This window comes from Lagenorhynchus albirostris, chromosome 15, assembly GCF_949774975.1.
Source record: "Lagenorhynchus albirostris chromosome 15, mLagAlb1.1, whole genome shotgun sequence".
Lineage (NCBI taxonomy): Eukaryota > Metazoa > Chordata > Mammalia > Artiodactyla > Delphinidae > Lagenorhynchus > Lagenorhynchus albirostris.
Genome location: NC_083109.1, coordinates 42,030,981 through 42,048,928, shown reverse-complemented (window position 1 = coordinate 42,048,928; position 17,948 = coordinate 42,030,981). Strand labels below are relative to the sequence as shown.

The window sequence follows — 17,948 nt, the reverse complement described above, 5'->3', positions numbered from 1 at the left end:
AATCTAATATGGGATGGGGCACCTTTATCAAAACCCAAAGGGATCCTCTATAACTTTCGATATTAAACAATAGAGTACAGGGACTTCCCTGGTGGTCCAGTGGTTAAGAATCTGCCTTCCAATGCAGGGGACGCAGGTTCAATCCCTGGTGGGGGAACAAAGATCCCATATGCCGAGGGGCAACTAAGTACGCATGTCACAAATACAGAGCCCATGCCCTCTGGAGTCCGTGCACCGCAACGAAAGATCCCGTGTGCCACGACTAAGAGATGATGAGGCCAATAAATTAATTAATAATTAATTAATTAAAAACAGAGTACAGAGAAATCTGTACTTCACTTTTATTTTCCAGCAGTAAATACAGTGATAGGCCACTCTGATTCTGCATTTTCTTATCTATTAAATAGAATGATACTTTATAGCAGTGGTCCCCAACTTTTTTGGCACCAGGGGCTGGTTTCATGGAAGACAATTTTTCCCTGGATTTGGGGGAGGTGAACAGGGGGGATGGTTCAGGAGGTAACGCGAGTGATGGGGAGCAGCAGATGAAGTTCCCTCGCTCCCTGCCGCTCACCTCCTCCTGTGCAGCCCAGTTCTTAACAGGCCACGGACTGGTACCGGTCCATGGCCCGGGGGTTGGGGACCCCTGCTTTATAGTCCCATTTGTCCTAAAATCTGTCTCAGCTTTCTCTTTGATGATCTGCAGGCTTTATAGAATTTTACTATGTTATCCAGAGGTGATGCATATAGGTGCTGTGGTCTTTGTGCTGAGCACAGATTTCCCTAACTGGACTGGACAGACTTTTAGCTGGACCCCGTGATTCCTCACCTCTTGGTATTCCTATCCTTGTGTAATCCCATCCCCTTCAAAGTAGCCAGAGTGAGAAATCCTAAAATAAGTATCAATAACAATTACTAACAACATTTCCTATCTCTTACACCCACCAACAAGTTCTCAAGGACAGGCAGACGTGCAAGAATCACCTTGTAAACATGAAATACATGGTCTCAAAAAAGTTCTCAGATAAACTAGATAACACTTAAAAGTAAAGGAGCATTGAGACAGCATTAAGATTAACATACGTTGACACAAATATTCATTATTACTGTTGGTGTAGAAGAAAGTAAGCAGGCTTTGGAAAAAGACTGGATTTGAATGGTTGCAGATCTTCCTTGACTTACAATGGGAATATGTCCTGATAAACCCATTGCAAGTTGAAAATATCATAAACTGAAAATGCATTTAAGACACCTAACATCATAGCTTAGCCTTGCCTACCTTAAATGTGCTTAGAACACTTTCACTAGCCTACGGTTGGGCAAAATCATCTAACACACAGCCCGTTTGATAATAAAGTGTTGAATATCTCATGTAACTAATTGAACACTGTACTGAAAGTGAAAAACAACATGGTTGTCGGGGTACTGAATGTTCTAAAAGTATCAGTTGTGTGCCCTCATGCTTGCACAGCTGACTGGGAGCTATGGCTTGCTGCTACTGCCTGGCACCATGAGAGAGTACAGTACCACTTGTTGATAGCCTAGGAAAAGATCAAAATTCAAAGTATGGTTTCTACTAGATGCATATAGCTTTCACACTGTCATAAAGTTGAAAAATCGTTAAGTGGAACCATCCTAAGTTGGAGACCATCTGTATTAGCTGTGTGACCTTGAGAAATTTGCTTACCCCTCTGAAACACAACTTTATTGTCTGTAAAGCCGGGATAACACTAGCCTTACAGGGTTGTGAGAATTAAATTAAATAAGCTAAAATATGAAAATGCCTAGCATAGTATTCAACATGCAATAGGCATAGAATAAGAGCTTGCCCCATTTCTTCCTTGTTTTGTCAACTTCTATTTAAATCCTGATTTGGTTTTTTTTTTGTTTTTTTTCTTTTAAGGGAATGAAGAGTTGAATACAAAATCTCCAGAAACATAACTATAAACAATTTCTGGTTAACTCAAAGTTCAGAATAAGCTGAGAGTCATCTGGTCCAGGTACCTCTACTTTAGTAGTCAGTCTTTTTAATAACCTCCCAATTACTATTTGGCTGAGACTCTAGTTCTGCAATGGGTGAATCTTGGCATCCTGAGATTTTTTCCAAGGTTGTTATCATTCTCGATTCATAATTAGCAGCTGCCTTACCAAACTGCCATGGAAGTATAGCACCTGAGTCTTTCTTGGAGCTCTTTCGATTAAAACACTAGCTGGGATTGGCAAGGCTTAATTTTCTCCACCTTGATGGTCCAAATCAACAGTGTATTATTTGGCACCACATAGGGATGACAGTTTCAAGTCCCAGGTATCTCATGAGTTTATCTATAATCCATATGACTTTATTATGTCTGTAAAACGTTCTGCTGCTGGGTAGACCAATAGATTTAAATTAGCAATAAACTGAGAAGCCCTTGATAGATAAACTTTCTGAATTAGATAATTTAGTGACACCAAGATGGATGATTTATATGGACAGTAGAAGCATTTACTTGAATAATAGAAGAATGGCATATTTTGCAAAATGTAAGGGTACATAAGTGGAGGCAGGAACTAATAGAAGTTGATCCAATGGCAGCTCATTTCCTGAACAAAAAAAAATCCCTTCTTTTAAGCTGTGAATCCATCTTCATCCATGCACAATTGTTTGGCCTCTGTTGTGTACTTGTCTGGGGCAAAGTCATATATTTTACATGGTAACTAATCCCCTCAAGGCAAACTGTATGACTTAAAAAAAAATTTTTTTTTAAACTGTATGACTTTTAAAAAAATTTGCTCTGTACTATTAGCAGCAAAAGTCATTAATATACATCCTGGCCAATTCTCTAACTTGGATCTCTAAAGGTTACAAATGCAATACAATATGTACATGTGTTTATGTATATGTATGGTGGGAGAGTGGGTAGATTCAGGATGAAACTAGAAGGAAACTATTCCTCTTGCTCAGGAATAGTATTTTATTTTAGTATTTTATTCTTTTGGGAGTAGAATTTCCAAAGATAAATTAAATCAAATGTTTATAATCTTCAAACCTAACTGTATAGAGGAAAAATGCATAGACTCAGGGAAAGCTGGGTCCAGGGACAACTGAGATCCATACTTCAAATGAATCTTAAGTGGAAGGTAATTATGTAAAGATATAAATAGTATATCTTTAATGGTAACTATATAGCTAGAATGTCATATAACTATATAACTACTATAACTATGATGGCATAGTTAGAAAATATGAAAAAGCTTCAGGAACTATGAAAGATGATACACAGATATATTCATACCTCCACACATACACACACATATATGACTACATATATGAATATATGTTCTTTCTGGAACTTTTGCAAGATTTTATGTATATTTGACAATATAGTCAAACCTAGGTATAGATATAGATATATTCTTGCAAGAGTCCCAGAAAGAATAAAAGAATAGAGAAAATGGAAGAAAAGCAATAAGGACTGTGCATTTTCCAGAACTGAAGAAAGACATGAGTACCCATCTTGGGGAAAAAACAAAAACAAAAACAAAAACATATACACCAGAATAAGATAAATAAAAGCAAATTCAGACATGTTAAAATGAATTTACAACACATACATATAAAAGATAAAGATATTAAAAGCTATCCTAAAAAAAACAATACAAATATTTACCAAGGAAAATGTAAAAATATGCATAAGTATACAATGTTCATGGATTGGAGGACTCAATTTAAGAAACATCAATTCTCATCAAACTAATCTACAAATTTAATGATACCTCAATAAAAATCCCCAAAGAAACTCATTTAAAAATAACAAATTATCCTATAATTTTACTGGAGGAGGAAAAGTCAAGAATAGTTAAATCAACTTGGAAGATAATAAATAAGAAATATGGGGCTTTGCCTTTCCAGTTATCAAGATGATAAAGCAAGAGTCATTGTGACAGTTTAAATCTGGAGCAGAGATAGATCAATGTATCAAAAAGCGGTCATAGAAATAAATTTGTACATTTATAGAAATATGGCCTATCAAAGAAGGCCAGATGGATTAATGGTCTAAATATAAGTGCCAAAATTTTAACCTTTTTACAAGAATTTATAGAATTGATAGGATAGTTTTATAAAATGGTAATAGGGAAGGATTTTTAAAATAAGCTCTGAATGGCAGAAACTATAAAGAAAAGGTTCTGTACATTTTTTGACAATAAAATTTAAAACATGCTGAATTCTCCATGGAAAAACTTAAAAGAACAGCTGTAGTATGAGAAAAAAAAGTTAGCAACACACACAATTGGCAAAAGATATATAACAAATATATAAAGAATTCCTATATTACAACAAGAAAAAAATGAGCAATGTTCATTAAGGGTAATTCACAGAATAGAAACCCAATGGACAGTAAGTAAATTGGGAAGATACTTAACATTGCTAGTAATCAAAGAACTTCCTATTAAAGCAGCAATGAGATGCTATTTCATACTCATTTGGCTGGAAATAACAGTCTGAGTATGGCACTGTTGAATGCAAGAAAACATAAGCCCTAATACAATGCTAGGGAGTGTGTAAATAAGCACAGCCACTTTGGATAATACATTGGCTTTTATGAATACAGTTGAAGTAATTCATAGTCTATGAGTCTCAAGTACACTTCTAGTTATACACCCAGCCTAGTTTAACCCTTGAACATGTGTTCAAGGATGTTAACTGCCATGCTGTCTGTCAAAGTGAAGGGATAGAAGGCACTTTAATATTTTCCCATAGAGATTAAATTAATTGATTAAATGTGACATATTCATGATATGGAACTGCAGCCGGCAATTAAAATGAATGAATGAGAATCTGTATGTATCAACATGGAAATCAAAAATAAAATGTGATGTGAGAAAAAAAGATGATCAATGATATTCAGAGTATAAAATTTATGAAAAATTTCAAAAACACACAATTAATATAATATATACTATAATGAATATCAATACAATATTTACTTTAATGAATAACTTTACATATGTAGTAAAAGTGTAAGAAAACAGATAGGAATCAAAGACATCAAATTAAAGACAGTACACGCATTTGGGGAGAAAACAAAGGGAATATATTTGGGAAGACTTAAAGGAGGGATTTCAACTTTTTCTATTATGTTTTATTTCTTTTATTAAGAAATTAATTAATTAATATTAATTCTAGGTGCTTCATTTGTATTCCTTGCACATTTCTGAAATGTAATAATAATACAAGAAGAACCAAAGAAAACTATTGGTCTTCCCTCCAGATACATTACAAGTAAAACATATAAAATTTTCCTTTAATTTCAGGGGATTACTAACATTCTAAATACCATCCTAAACATTGCAAACATTCTGAAAAGCATCAATCTGAGTTAGGATCCCCTGGTTAGAGGTTGCACAAACCTACCCCTCAGAATCAGCTACAAATTCCTTCTCCAGTAGCACAGTTATCAAATTGCTTTCAGCAGAACTTTGTTTCAAAGCAAAGCTGAGTAGAATCCAGCATCATAAAAAAAAAAAAGAAAAGCTAAGTTGTTCTGGGTAAAGTAGTTTGGGTAAAACATCCTCCTTCTTACCTAGGAAATGGCTACCGAAACCTCTAAGAGGACTCTAGGTCAGGGGTCCCCAACTCCTGGGCTGCAGTACCAGTCCATGGTACCAGTCCATGGCCTGTTAGGAACCGGGCCGCACAGCAGGGGGTGAGTGGTGAACGAGGAAGCTTCATCTGCCGCTCCCCACTGCTCCCCATCGCTAGCATTACCGCCTAAACCATCCCCCCCACTGCGGCCCCCGCACCGCCCAATCCACCTGAGGAAAAATTGTCTTCCATGAAACTGGTCCCTGGTGCCAAGAAGGTTGGGGACCGCTGCTCTAGGCGACAAGATTTGAAAACCGTTATTCTAATTTCTTATATTGAAAAGCAAGCTGTGATGGGAAGCCCAGTCAATCACTAAACCATCCTACTGCTCAGGTTTCCAATATTAACAAGCTGAGCAGTGAAATAAAATGAAGTAAATAAAGTATCAGGTTTCGTTTGTTTGTTTGTTTGGTTCTGAATGATTTAAGAATAAAATGAAAACACTGAGAGATTTTTAAAAGATGACTCAGATATTGATGACTGAACCAGGTGACCTATGGATGAAAGCCATCGGTAAACATTTATTGAATGTGTTCATACTGTATACTCTTAGATCTAACAAAACTTTCACTATATTTACAGTCAAAAATTAAGACAATATCAACATAGAGGTTTTATTTGCTTTTATTCACAAGGATTTCAGAGTCTAACTTTACATAAATTATTGTATATATTATATATATATATATATAAATTTTATATATATATATACATTTTTTTTTTTTGGCCGTGCCGTGTGGTATGTGGGATCTTAGTTCCCCGACCAGGGATCGAACCCATGCCCCCTGCAGTGGAAGAAATTACAATATATTAGATCTACGGGTTACCACCCTGCCTTATGCTTTTTCATTTTGCATACGTTCCAATTTTTCATCTCTATTCAAGGTTAAAAAAATAAAGTCAATATTTTCTTATTGCAAATAGCTTCAAATTCTTTTTAGAAGGAGGTATGGGTATAAATAATTAAGAAGACTTCTTTTCATTAGATCCAAAATTTATATTCTAGTCTCCCAATCTCATACAACTGTTTTATGAATATCAATGAATATTCTATTTGTTCATCTAAATATATAGTAATTTTTTGGTGGTGCATATTTTTAATGACATTCCAGTTTTTGTTTCCCTGCTAGATAAACTGATGACAACATCAGTCAACATGATAAAGAAAGCAAGATGTAATTGGGCTAGACTCCAGGAGATTTAAAAGTCCTTCATCCCTCCATCAACTCATATATACTCTACATCACAAAAACATAAACTCTTACTTAAACATCTATGTGAAACTGCCAGCTAGAGTCTGTCTTTTTCTTAAATGCTACTTAACGGAACTCAGATTTATATTTTTCAAAGCTGAAAGGGAAGTTCAAGTTTTACTTCTTTTGGAAATTTAGAAATAAAGAATCTACAATAAGTAAACAACCCATAAGAGCTCACTGGTGAAGGATAAGTACAATTTTAAGCCAATGAACAATTTCAAATAATCGTGGTAGATTCACTTCCAATTTATATCAGATATTCCATCCTTGGTCTTTGATCTTTGTTCACAATAGAAATGTGAAATCATTCAACCCTGGAGACAATCATATAACTTTATTATGAAATTCAAGGTATATGTACTAAATAGTTTCATCTTGACATGCATTTTCTCTTTTTCTAAAAATTAAATGAATGATTTTAGGCTGTAATCAGCAAAAACAGAGGTCAGAGATTTTTAGAATTAATTTGCATTTCATTATGAAATGATTCCAGGTGCAAGAATTAAAATGCCTCATTTCGCTTCACAATCTTCATTTAAAATTCCATTTCTATTTTCATTCCTGCAGAAATGACATCCTACACTCTATGTTTTGTTTGTTTGAGGGAAAAGAAAGTCTGAACTCAGTCTACTGGGATCTAATTATCGGAACCTAATTCTAATTAGAGTCTTTTAAATCAATGCTGTAGGCTTTCCTCCTCTCCACTTCTTTTTGAAAAAGGGCCATTTATATTGTTCAGAAGACCTTCCATGTTAGGTACTTCTATCTATAGATACCATCTACCAAGGGTTCTGCAGCTATAGAATCTCAGTTTACCAAACAACTTCATGCTCATTTGAACTATGGAATGTCTTTGTAATTTAAACTCACAGGATAAGAGACATGCAAAGATAAAACATATACAAATCAAGACCTTCTTGTTGAGATAAAACATAACATTTTCCCTTTTTTTACAAAAGGTATAGAGAGAGCTACTAAAAGAGGATGTTGCCTATAGATGTTTAAATAAAATGCATAAAGCTTGATCACTATTATTAAATCATCAGAAGTTCGCTATCAAAACAGTGTTTTCCCATTAACCTTTGAACTGGCAACAAACGATAGGCAGAAGATTCATCTTGTAACTTTTCAGCATATATAAAGATAATGATTTCCAACTTTCCCTTTTATTTATTTTATTTTATTTTATTTATTAATTTTATACTCTCATTTTGTAATGTGGCTTTTTTTTCCCCTTGTCAGATAATAAGTATTTGGTCCAAAGGCTCTGAATTTATTTAGGATCTGTTCACTCACTGAATATTATCACTCACTTCTTACTCAGATACACAATCATCTCTAATAGTAAGCAACTGCAAATAGAGTCTTTCCTATCAGTTTTGGTAACACAGGAGCCATTATGATACATTTCATACAAGACACACATGTTCAGATATATTAATATTAAGATTAAGATATACACTACAGGCAAGTGCTGGGGGATAGCAGAGGTGAATCAACTCAGCAGGCAATAAAGTATCCTGCTATGATTAAGAAAGGGCTATGGTTTTCTTCATGGTCTACTCATAAGAAAAACATCAAACACTAATGCACACATGTAAATGTATTGACAAGTCAGGTTGAAGCTAGCAACTGCAATTTGAACTGAGACTCACTGTATTTCTATAGGAGTGTGGTGTTTGATGAAACATAAGTATACCATGGTCAACATTTTGGGCAAACAAGGTTTAGAGATTTTTGTTGTGCTGTGGTATGTGTTTTTTCTCTCCTCTCCAGCCCTTCTCAGAAACTTTAATAAGGTAATAACATTATAAATTGCCAAGAAGAAGCTAAAGCAGTGGTTCTCAAACTTTAGTGATTGGCATCACCACCCGAAGGGCTTGTTAAAATATGGATTGCCAATTCCGCCTCTGGAGTTTCAGTAGGTCTGGGGTAGAACTGAGATTTTACATTTCTAACAAGTTTCCAAATGATGTGGTTGTTGGTAGTCCAGAGACCACATTTTGAGATGCTTTGAGGTTAAGAACCCATTTTGAACTTTTACTGAATGTTTTTCTTTTCTTTTCTTTATGGAAATTTCATCCTAAGGTACTTGTGTTCTCTATATTTTGAGAAATAACATTTTGCGATCCTCCAGCTAAAGGAAAACTTTAGGTTGGGAAACTATTCTGGAAACAAACGAGGGCAAAAGTGATCCTTTCACCGCCAATATGACATTTTAGAAAAACCCAACAGACCTCTGAAAATGGAAAAAAATATGGAATACAGTTCATGAAGATATTTATCTTCTTATTACAACCTATACCAAGTGATAATACTAAGGTGATTACTGATATACACAGTTTACTATTTTAATGCATAAGAATTAAGGCAAAATGAGAAATAGATAATATCAAGAAATGTCAAATTCCTTACATCCAAAACATATATCGTTAAATAATCCTATTTACAAAATTTTATATTCAGAGGCTTCCTTAGGTAGAATAAGGAGTTTTAAAAGTCTTACTAACTTAAAAGATGCTGGGTTTCTTTATCTTTTTTTTTTTCTTTTTTGGGTAGTGATCTTGGAAGTGTTTATTGGCTCCTTGGGCTTAATATAATGGTGTTTGAAAAGCTGTTTTTCTAAAGGGAAACTCATGTTAATGAAGACCTAGTAGTACTGTAAATTGATACTACTACAGAAAATAATATTGTAAAAATGAAAAAATAATATGCATATGGTTTGACTCCCAGAGGAAATTTATTCCAAGGAAATAATTCAAAAGAAGAAAAAGTTTATGTGCAGAAACAATGTTTCCAAAATTTTCTACAATATTTTTAAAAAGTTAAACAAGTTACATGTCTCCAGACAGGGAAATAGTTAATAGATTATGGATATTAAATTGATGAAACAGTGTTTCAAGATTAAACACCAAAGTTATGATGGGTGTGACAACACAAGGATGCAATGTGCAAAAGCAGATGTCAACATTACTTCTCTGCTCAGATAGCACAAGAAGGGTGAAGGAGGAAGGAGAAGAGTTGAATTACAGTACTGAGAGTATGGATGATTTTTGTTTTTTTCTTTAAAAATTGTGTCAATGGGGCTTCCCTGGTGGCGCAGTGGTTGAGAGTTCGCCTGCCGATGCAGGGGACGCGGGTTCGTGCCCCGGTCCGGGAGATCCCGCATGCCACGGAGCGGCTGGGCCCGTGGGCCGTGGCCGCTGAGCCTGAGCGCCCGGTGCCTGTGCTCCGCAGCGGGAGAGGCCACAGCGGTGAGAGGCCCACGTACCGAAAAAAAAAAAAAAATCTTCTTATCAATATATTCATTCTCCTCCAAAAATGTCACTTTAATTTTCTGACAGTTGATATTAACAGCACTAGGATCAGAACATGGTAGAAGTTTCTGGTATAGTTAGGTAAGAAGCTAGTGGAAAAAATACTGAATAAAAAGGTGACTGAAATTTTCCATAACTTAATTTTCTTCATATTTTAAATGAGGGCTCACGGGACACAAAAAGCTGGTCCAAGCTGGAAAATGTTCAGAAGATGAATTTTACATTCAAAAGTGACAACTAAAACTTTTAGGATATCCTCCTCCATTCTTTTCTGCCTCTATGTTTGCCTACCTGTTGGACATCACCTTAAGGCCTTAAATCTTTATTTACTTGAGTAGATTCTTCTTGAGTTTAAAGCAAGAAAAGTTTTTTTTTGTCCAGTTGAAATTAACAGTAACCTTTGGACCTTGACATTTCAATTTGTTTCCCTTATTTTCTACATTGTAAAGCCAGTTGAGGGTAAGATAAATACATTCCAGGGTTTTTCTTAGTGGATATAACTTTAGACAACTTTGTTTTTCTTTAACTGCAACCAGGTTAAAATTTTGTGTGATCAATTTGCTCTTTTGAAAGAAATATAATTTTTCTTATCAAATAGAAAACTCTCCTCATGGTAATTAAAGCATAAAAGCAGAAATCTTGCTTATTATAAAAAATATTTTCCTCCTCATATTTTTACTAAAAAGGCTCAGAAGTTCAGATAGAGAGGCTCTGAGTTTGTTACTTACTGAACAAGGCACAAGTTTTTTTTTTCTTTTCTCATTATAACATCTTTACATAGATTTTTTCAATATTCAGAAATATAAGTATATTCTCTACAAAGCACTGCCTTTGATTTAAAACATCTGCCTTAAATTTCTGACCCTCAAAGTATAATTTAGAAGCACAGAACATATTTTCCAGTTATTTAAAAAGTGATGTGTGGTACAATTATCAAGTTGCCCTAAAAAGCAAGTCTCAGCATATTCTTAATCAGAGTAAAATGTGATTCTTTCCAACAAATGCACTGTTGAATTTCTTTCTGCCTTTGTTAGTAAAACAGCTGTGAACAGATTAAACTTTGTTATTTTTTAACTTTTTCTCCTAAGACTCACTTGAGACTTCCATTTTTTTCCCATTCTACAGCTACTAGAATTATAGAGGAAACAAATTGGATCAAACACATTTCCTAGTTCATGCAATTTTTCTTTCACATTGCCCACACTAGGTTTTAAACTTAAAGGTAATGCTTTTGCAACCTCCAGTTCATACAAGAATCCCTGGAGGAGCTCAGTTCATTGGTGAGCACACACCCGTTGAGGGCCTACTATGTACCAAGCACTGTCCTTGATCCACATTCTAAGCTATGAGAGAGGAAGGGAAGGCATGAAGGTGCTCATACTTGCAATGATCTGATGAAGACATCTGACAAATCATGGACATGACTCATAACTCAGTCATTAATTCATTATTAAGTAAATCTCTGGAAATTCTTGAATTCCACTCCTATGAGAATTAAGACTTTGATACAGGCTGATGGAGGGACGATCAATAAAAGCAAGAGAAACAGAACCACCAGCAACCATTCCCCCAACACTGAATGCATAATGAGCTAAAGGATCTTTACATGGGGAAGAACAGAGGGGACATGCCTGGGTACAGTGACAGTTCTTTCCATAGTAAAAACAAAACAAGGCACTTGTGCTGAAAGTACAGAAGAATTTACAGGAAGAATAGGGCAGGAAGCTTCAAAGTGGCACTCCCAACTGGACAGTTGGCTAATACACATAAGGTCCCTAACATACCTTGGTACAGTGGCATTTGTGCTTATTTAAATAGGGAGGTGGCTTGGAGGAGACAGAAAAATTTAAAAAGCCTGGACATTTTTAAAGAAAAATAATAAGCACAGTCATGAAGGCCTTGCTGGTCACTGTTTTATCAAGAATAAAAAATTTCTTCGTTTAACCCAGTTCTCATGCTTGTATACTAGGCAGTAACATATTCACAGAAAGTCAGGCTCGTACCAGGAAATTTAAAACCAAAGCAATTTAAACATATCCATTAAAATTTTATCAGTAATTACCAAAGTTACCAAAAAAATGTTGTAGAGAAAATAAGAAAGGTGAGTTCGTGTGAACAATCCAGACAATAAAAATGTACGTGGAACACTGTTAATGGATGTGTTAACTGCTACTCTTGCAACCTGCAACATTTCTCTCCACCAGCCCCCTGCAGATTCATTACTCTGGATTGTGAAGCCATTTGCAAAATATAAAGTGTTATAAAAATACTGGATAATAATGATAATCTACCTTGCCTTCCATCTCTATAGCACTTATTTATAGTACACTAAATTTGAGCTTCTATTGCTCTCCAATGAATCTGTGGATCCATATTTCTTTCTTTTCTTCTTGCAGCAATACAATCTAAGCATGTCGGACAGGTCAGGGCTGGATGGGCAATGTCCGCCTGCAGTGGAGTTTATGTAGTATGCAACAAATGAGCCACAATACAGTGGGTTTTCCTGATCAATCACAGTGGGCACCATCTTATCTCCTTGACTTGGTCAAAGCTAATGGCACAAGAAAACCCTCCCAATTGGTCGTTTCTGCCCCCAATTTATGGCATTGTCCTATAAAAGCAACGTATTATCCTGTGTCTTCTGAAACTTTTTCTTATAAAGTTTAAATGTTCTTTTTCCACCATGCATAGGTCTACACAGTGATATTATTTCATCTTCATGTTCACACTGTCTTCGCTCTACCCTGTCAGAGACAGAATGCTGAAACTGGAGGCTCCTAGGTCTTCTGTTAACAGAATGGTTCTACAGCACATGACTAAATGTGTCCTCACTAAATAAGCAGATGGCCACTTGTCTCCTGAATCTGGACTCCATGGGCATTCTCAATTCACGGAACACCCAGCTTCACAAGGAAGAAGAGGTGGTAGCAGAAAATAAACAAAGAAAGAAATACCAGGGATATAGTAATATAGTTTAATAGAAACTAAGTTAACCTGTGTACTATCATGAATGCCTATGGGTCTCTTCTTTCTTTATTTCTAATATTAACACTATATTAGATTCCATAGCTTTATCTTTTTTTTCCTTTCATGCACATTTCAACGGTTTAGTTGATCACAGATGAAATGTTTGTTTATTGAGCAAGAATGACTAATTTCTAATCACAAATAGAATAAACATTAAAAATGTTCTTCTGAACCATCAATGTATTCACCACATTTACAGATTTTTTAGAAACACATCATCATATCAATTGATGCATAAAAAGCATTGGACAGAATTCAACATCATTCACAAGAAAAATTCTCAGAAAACTAAAGAGGAGAACTTCTTCAACTTAATAAGATCCATCTAACAAAAACTTACAGCTAACATCATACTTCATGTTTTCCCCCTAAGACTTGGAATAAGGCAAGGAAGCCCACTATTACCACTCCTGGACTGAGAAATAAAGCAAGGAAATAAAATAAAGATGATGCAGACCAGAAAGGAAGACAAGAAACTGTCCTTATTTGCAGATGACCTAATGGTCCACATAGAAAATCCCAAGGAGTCACAAAAAAAGCCACAAAAACCCTCAGAGGATCGATGAATTCAGCAGTGTCACAAGATACAAGATCGATATATAAAAATCAATTGTATTTTATATAATTTATAAGTGGATCTAAACTCCTCATCAAAATCTGGAGAACACAAAAGAAAAAAAGAAACCTATATATGACTGAGAACTATTTAGAGTATTTTTTTAAAGGTTCCTTAGGTTGGCTACTTTGGATGGTGCAGGTAGTTTTGTGGCTGCCAGAATATTATTTCATATAACTGAGTCCTCCTAGATGGCCAAGAAAATGGAAAATATTTCCCAAGTATCTGCCATTCTGAGTGAAGAGGTTCCTCAGTTGAAGGTTGATTCATAAGATCAAATCATCAGTATATATATACTGTGGAGTGAATGAATAAGAAAATCATAAAGGAACCAATGTAGGAGATAGGTACAGTTCCTTAGTTATCTATTCTCTAAGATTGAATCCATTAAACTCTAAGAGCAACTTGGTAGCCTTTCTAAGTGAAAAATTAGGTCACTGTTCTCCTTGAAGAAGAGCCAATAAAACTTTCACCTCAATAGGCCGTTAATGTGAAATTATTTCGAATCCACAGCAATACAATAATATTTGAAAGAGGAATAAATTGTCATTGACCTCTAAGTAATTAATGTCCCTTGCAGAAGACTATATCTGTATCTATCCATATACCATTATTTAATGAATAAAATGATGATATATTGTTAAGCAATTTCTTTATTTGGCCATTAAATTCAGAAATATTTACAATATATCCATTTGTTAAAACTGTACAAATGTTGATCACACAGTTGTCCAGAAGCAGCTGGAATTCTTGTAGAGCTGTGTCACTGGAAAACTCATTTATTTAATCAGTCATCCAATATACTAGGTGCCTTTTCTGATCACTTCATCCCCCCCAATATTTTTTCTCTTCAAACTCCTATAACACTTCATACTTTCTTAAGACTTTTCAACATGTGATGTCTTTGATAACAGCAATGCAGATACAGGACCTATCCCTCTTGCTAAATGCTATATCCTTGTCAATTTCTCACCATCATCACTTCATGCTTATGAATGCATGAAAGAATGAGTGAAGAGTAAGAATGTGGATATCATCTTTACCTTGATAAATCAACTTACCTCAACTTTAGAAAAATATTGTTTAGGCTTTTTAAACTTACTTATATATTTGTCCAAGAGTTCCATTATTACATACTAAAAACAATGTAGATAAGAAGAAATAAAAATACAGAGATAATGAACTTTATAAATGTGTGTATCTGATAAACATGTAATCAATGTAGGAATTATTATTAATTATCTGGACGTTGGTAATATTAATATTCATGATTATTTCTATAAGTGTTTGTGTCTCATGGACACAAGAGAAGAAAATTAAAATTAGTATACATGGGCTTCCCTGGTGGTGCAGTGGTTGAGAGTCCGCCTGCCAATGCAGCGGACACGGGTTCGTGCCCTGGTCTGGGAAGATCCCACATGCCGCGGAGCGGCTGGGCCCGTGAGCCATGGCCGCTGAGCTTGCACGTCCGGAGCCTGTGCTCCGCAACGGGACAGGCCAAAGAAGTGAGAGGCCCGCGTACCGCAAGAAAAAAAAAAAAAAAATTAGTATACATGCTATAATAGCAACACTGATTTATTTTAGGCCAAAATTTCAAAAAGCGAAAATAATGTAAAAAATGAAATTCCTATTAAGCATGACATATTCTTGTCCTTTAGGTTTATTAAAAAGTAAATTAAATTTTAAGATAGACTTTTAATTGTATTTATAATAAGTAGGCCAACAAATAGAAAAAGATAGAAATGACTGACATCTGCAGGATGGCATCATATAATTTAACCCTTCTCATTCAGTCAAGTAGTGGTATTTCACATTGGCTGTTTTTAGAACTTGTTACAGAGGTCAAAGCCCCAGGGCTAGAATATGGTAACACCAGAACTGTTCTCAGGCAAATCCACTCTTCCTAACTCTTACTGAGATAGTTCCATTAACTAGTTATACAGGCTCGTTTTATAGTCAAGAACTTGCATACACATTCATCTTGTATTTATCACTGTATAACTGCTACCTCAGTTCTTCCATTCACGTAAAGGATTTTCTAAGACCTCTGTCATCCTCTCCTGACCCACGTACAATAAGTTTGTTTTACTCTGAACTCAGTGTGTCTGTCATTCTTCCATGACAGTATAAACATCCATAAGACATTCTCCTTCACAGCAATTTAGGTAACCTATAGCAGAAGTATTTTGTTACAGGATGAATTATAATACCCCTTTCCTCCCCCGAATTCTGGATATATGTACTTTTTAAATTGTATGTCAGTGATAACATGCCTGATATTCTTGTCAAGAATCAAGTGAAGTTCTCTTGATCCTTGATGCATTCATTTTTATTCCAGAGAGGACTGAGTTAAAATCATGTAAAAATTTTATAAAATATAAATTACTTATGAGAACATTTACTGAGTCTTTACTGTATTTCTGCCAAATCAGTGCTAAAGTCTTTACCTGCATTATCACATCTTATTCTTTTAGCGACACTGTAATGGAGACACTACTATTCTCATCACTTTATAAATGAGAAAATTCAGGCACAGACAGCTTAAGTAAATGGCCAGAGGTCACACACCTAGAAAATGGCAGATGTGGGCTTTGGACCCAGAAAGTATGACTCCTGAGCTTTGAGCTAAATCACAAATAGCCTCCAATTATTATATAAGCCATGCTAAAAACAAAACAAAACAAAACAAAACCCGGAGAGCAATGGATGGTTAGGAGTAGAAGAAACCTCTATGTCATTTAAAGAGCCATTAGAGAAGAAGAAGCAGAAGCCAGAAGAGTGAGGGGACTTGGGGAGAATTACATTGCTTATTAGTTACTGAAACCAGAGTTTGTAAGAGATTGGAATGAAGTTAGACCCAATGTTCTTTCCATTGGGTCATCAATCATTATGTGGTGGTTGGGGGGTGGTAATGATTTCTCAAGAACGAAAGATGAATTGTCCTAACTCCTAAAAGATACTTGATATGTAATAAAGAATATATTGGGTCATTGTCCCCCAGTTCCTGGTATGGAGCTTTTAAAATCCTTAGAATTTCCTATGTGATGGGAGTGTCTCTGTTATGCTAATGAAGTAACTCTTCATGGGCCCCTAGATAGCTTCAGGATGCAGACTGGTCACCAGAAAGACAGGCCACATGACTAGAGGGTTGAAACTTTGGGCCAGCCTGACCTCTGGGGAGGGAAGGGAGTCTGGGGAGGGAAGGGGGCCTGGAGGTTGAGTTCAGTCATGTCATGTGGCCAATGATTTGGTCAAGCAGGCCTACATAACGAAACCTCAATAAAAACTCTGGCACTGTGGCTCAATGGAGCTTCCTGGTTGATGTACACCTCAATGTGTTGGGAGGGTCACGCACCTGGATTCTATGAGGAGAGGCCATAGAAGCTCCATGACTCCTCCCAGACCTTGCCCTATGTGTCTCTTCATTTGGCTGTTCCTGATTTGCATCCTTTACAGTAAAACTGTAATCCTTAATATGGTACTTACCTGAGTTCTATGATTAGTCTAGCAAATTATCAAATCAGAGTAGGTCATGAGGACCTCAGAATTTATAGCTAGCTGGTCACAAGTGAGGGTGGCCTGGGGACTGCCAAAGTGTGGATGACATCTGAAGTAAGGGGAGTCTTGTGGAGACCTGAGGCTTTAACTTGTGGAGTCTGACACCAACTCCAGGTGGTTCATGTGAGAATTGTGTTGCAGTACCCCCGTTGGTGTCGAATCAGTTGGCTTGAAATGGAACAGCATTCCAAACTGTAGAATATTAGCTAAATGACTCTTTTTTTTCAGTTATATTGAGAAATAATTGAGTTGAAATAATTGAGAAATATATCACTATATACGTTTAAGGCATACAGTATGATGGCTTGATTTAGATGCACTGTGAAATGATTACCAAAGTAGGTTCAGCTAACATTCATCTTCTCATATAGATACTATAAAAAGAAAAGAAAGAAAATAACTAAGAAAAAAAAAATCTCCCTGTGATGAGAACTCATAGGATTTACTCTCTTAGGATAATGACTGACTAAATTGCATGGTGTTCTATGTGGCACATCCAGTCCCATCCTGAAACTGTGAGGTGCGCCCAGTTCCACCCCAAGACTATA

General features: G+C 35.7%; 1 protein-coding gene across 1 annotated transcript in view; it reads right to left on the bottom strand.

Moving 5' to 3' along the window:
• The window catches only part of MACROD2 (mono-ADP ribosylhydrolase 2), a 1,952,988-nt gene that overhangs the window by 642,176 nt on the left and 1,292,864 nt on the right, over window positions 1-17,948 (bottom strand). The window lies entirely within an intron of this gene.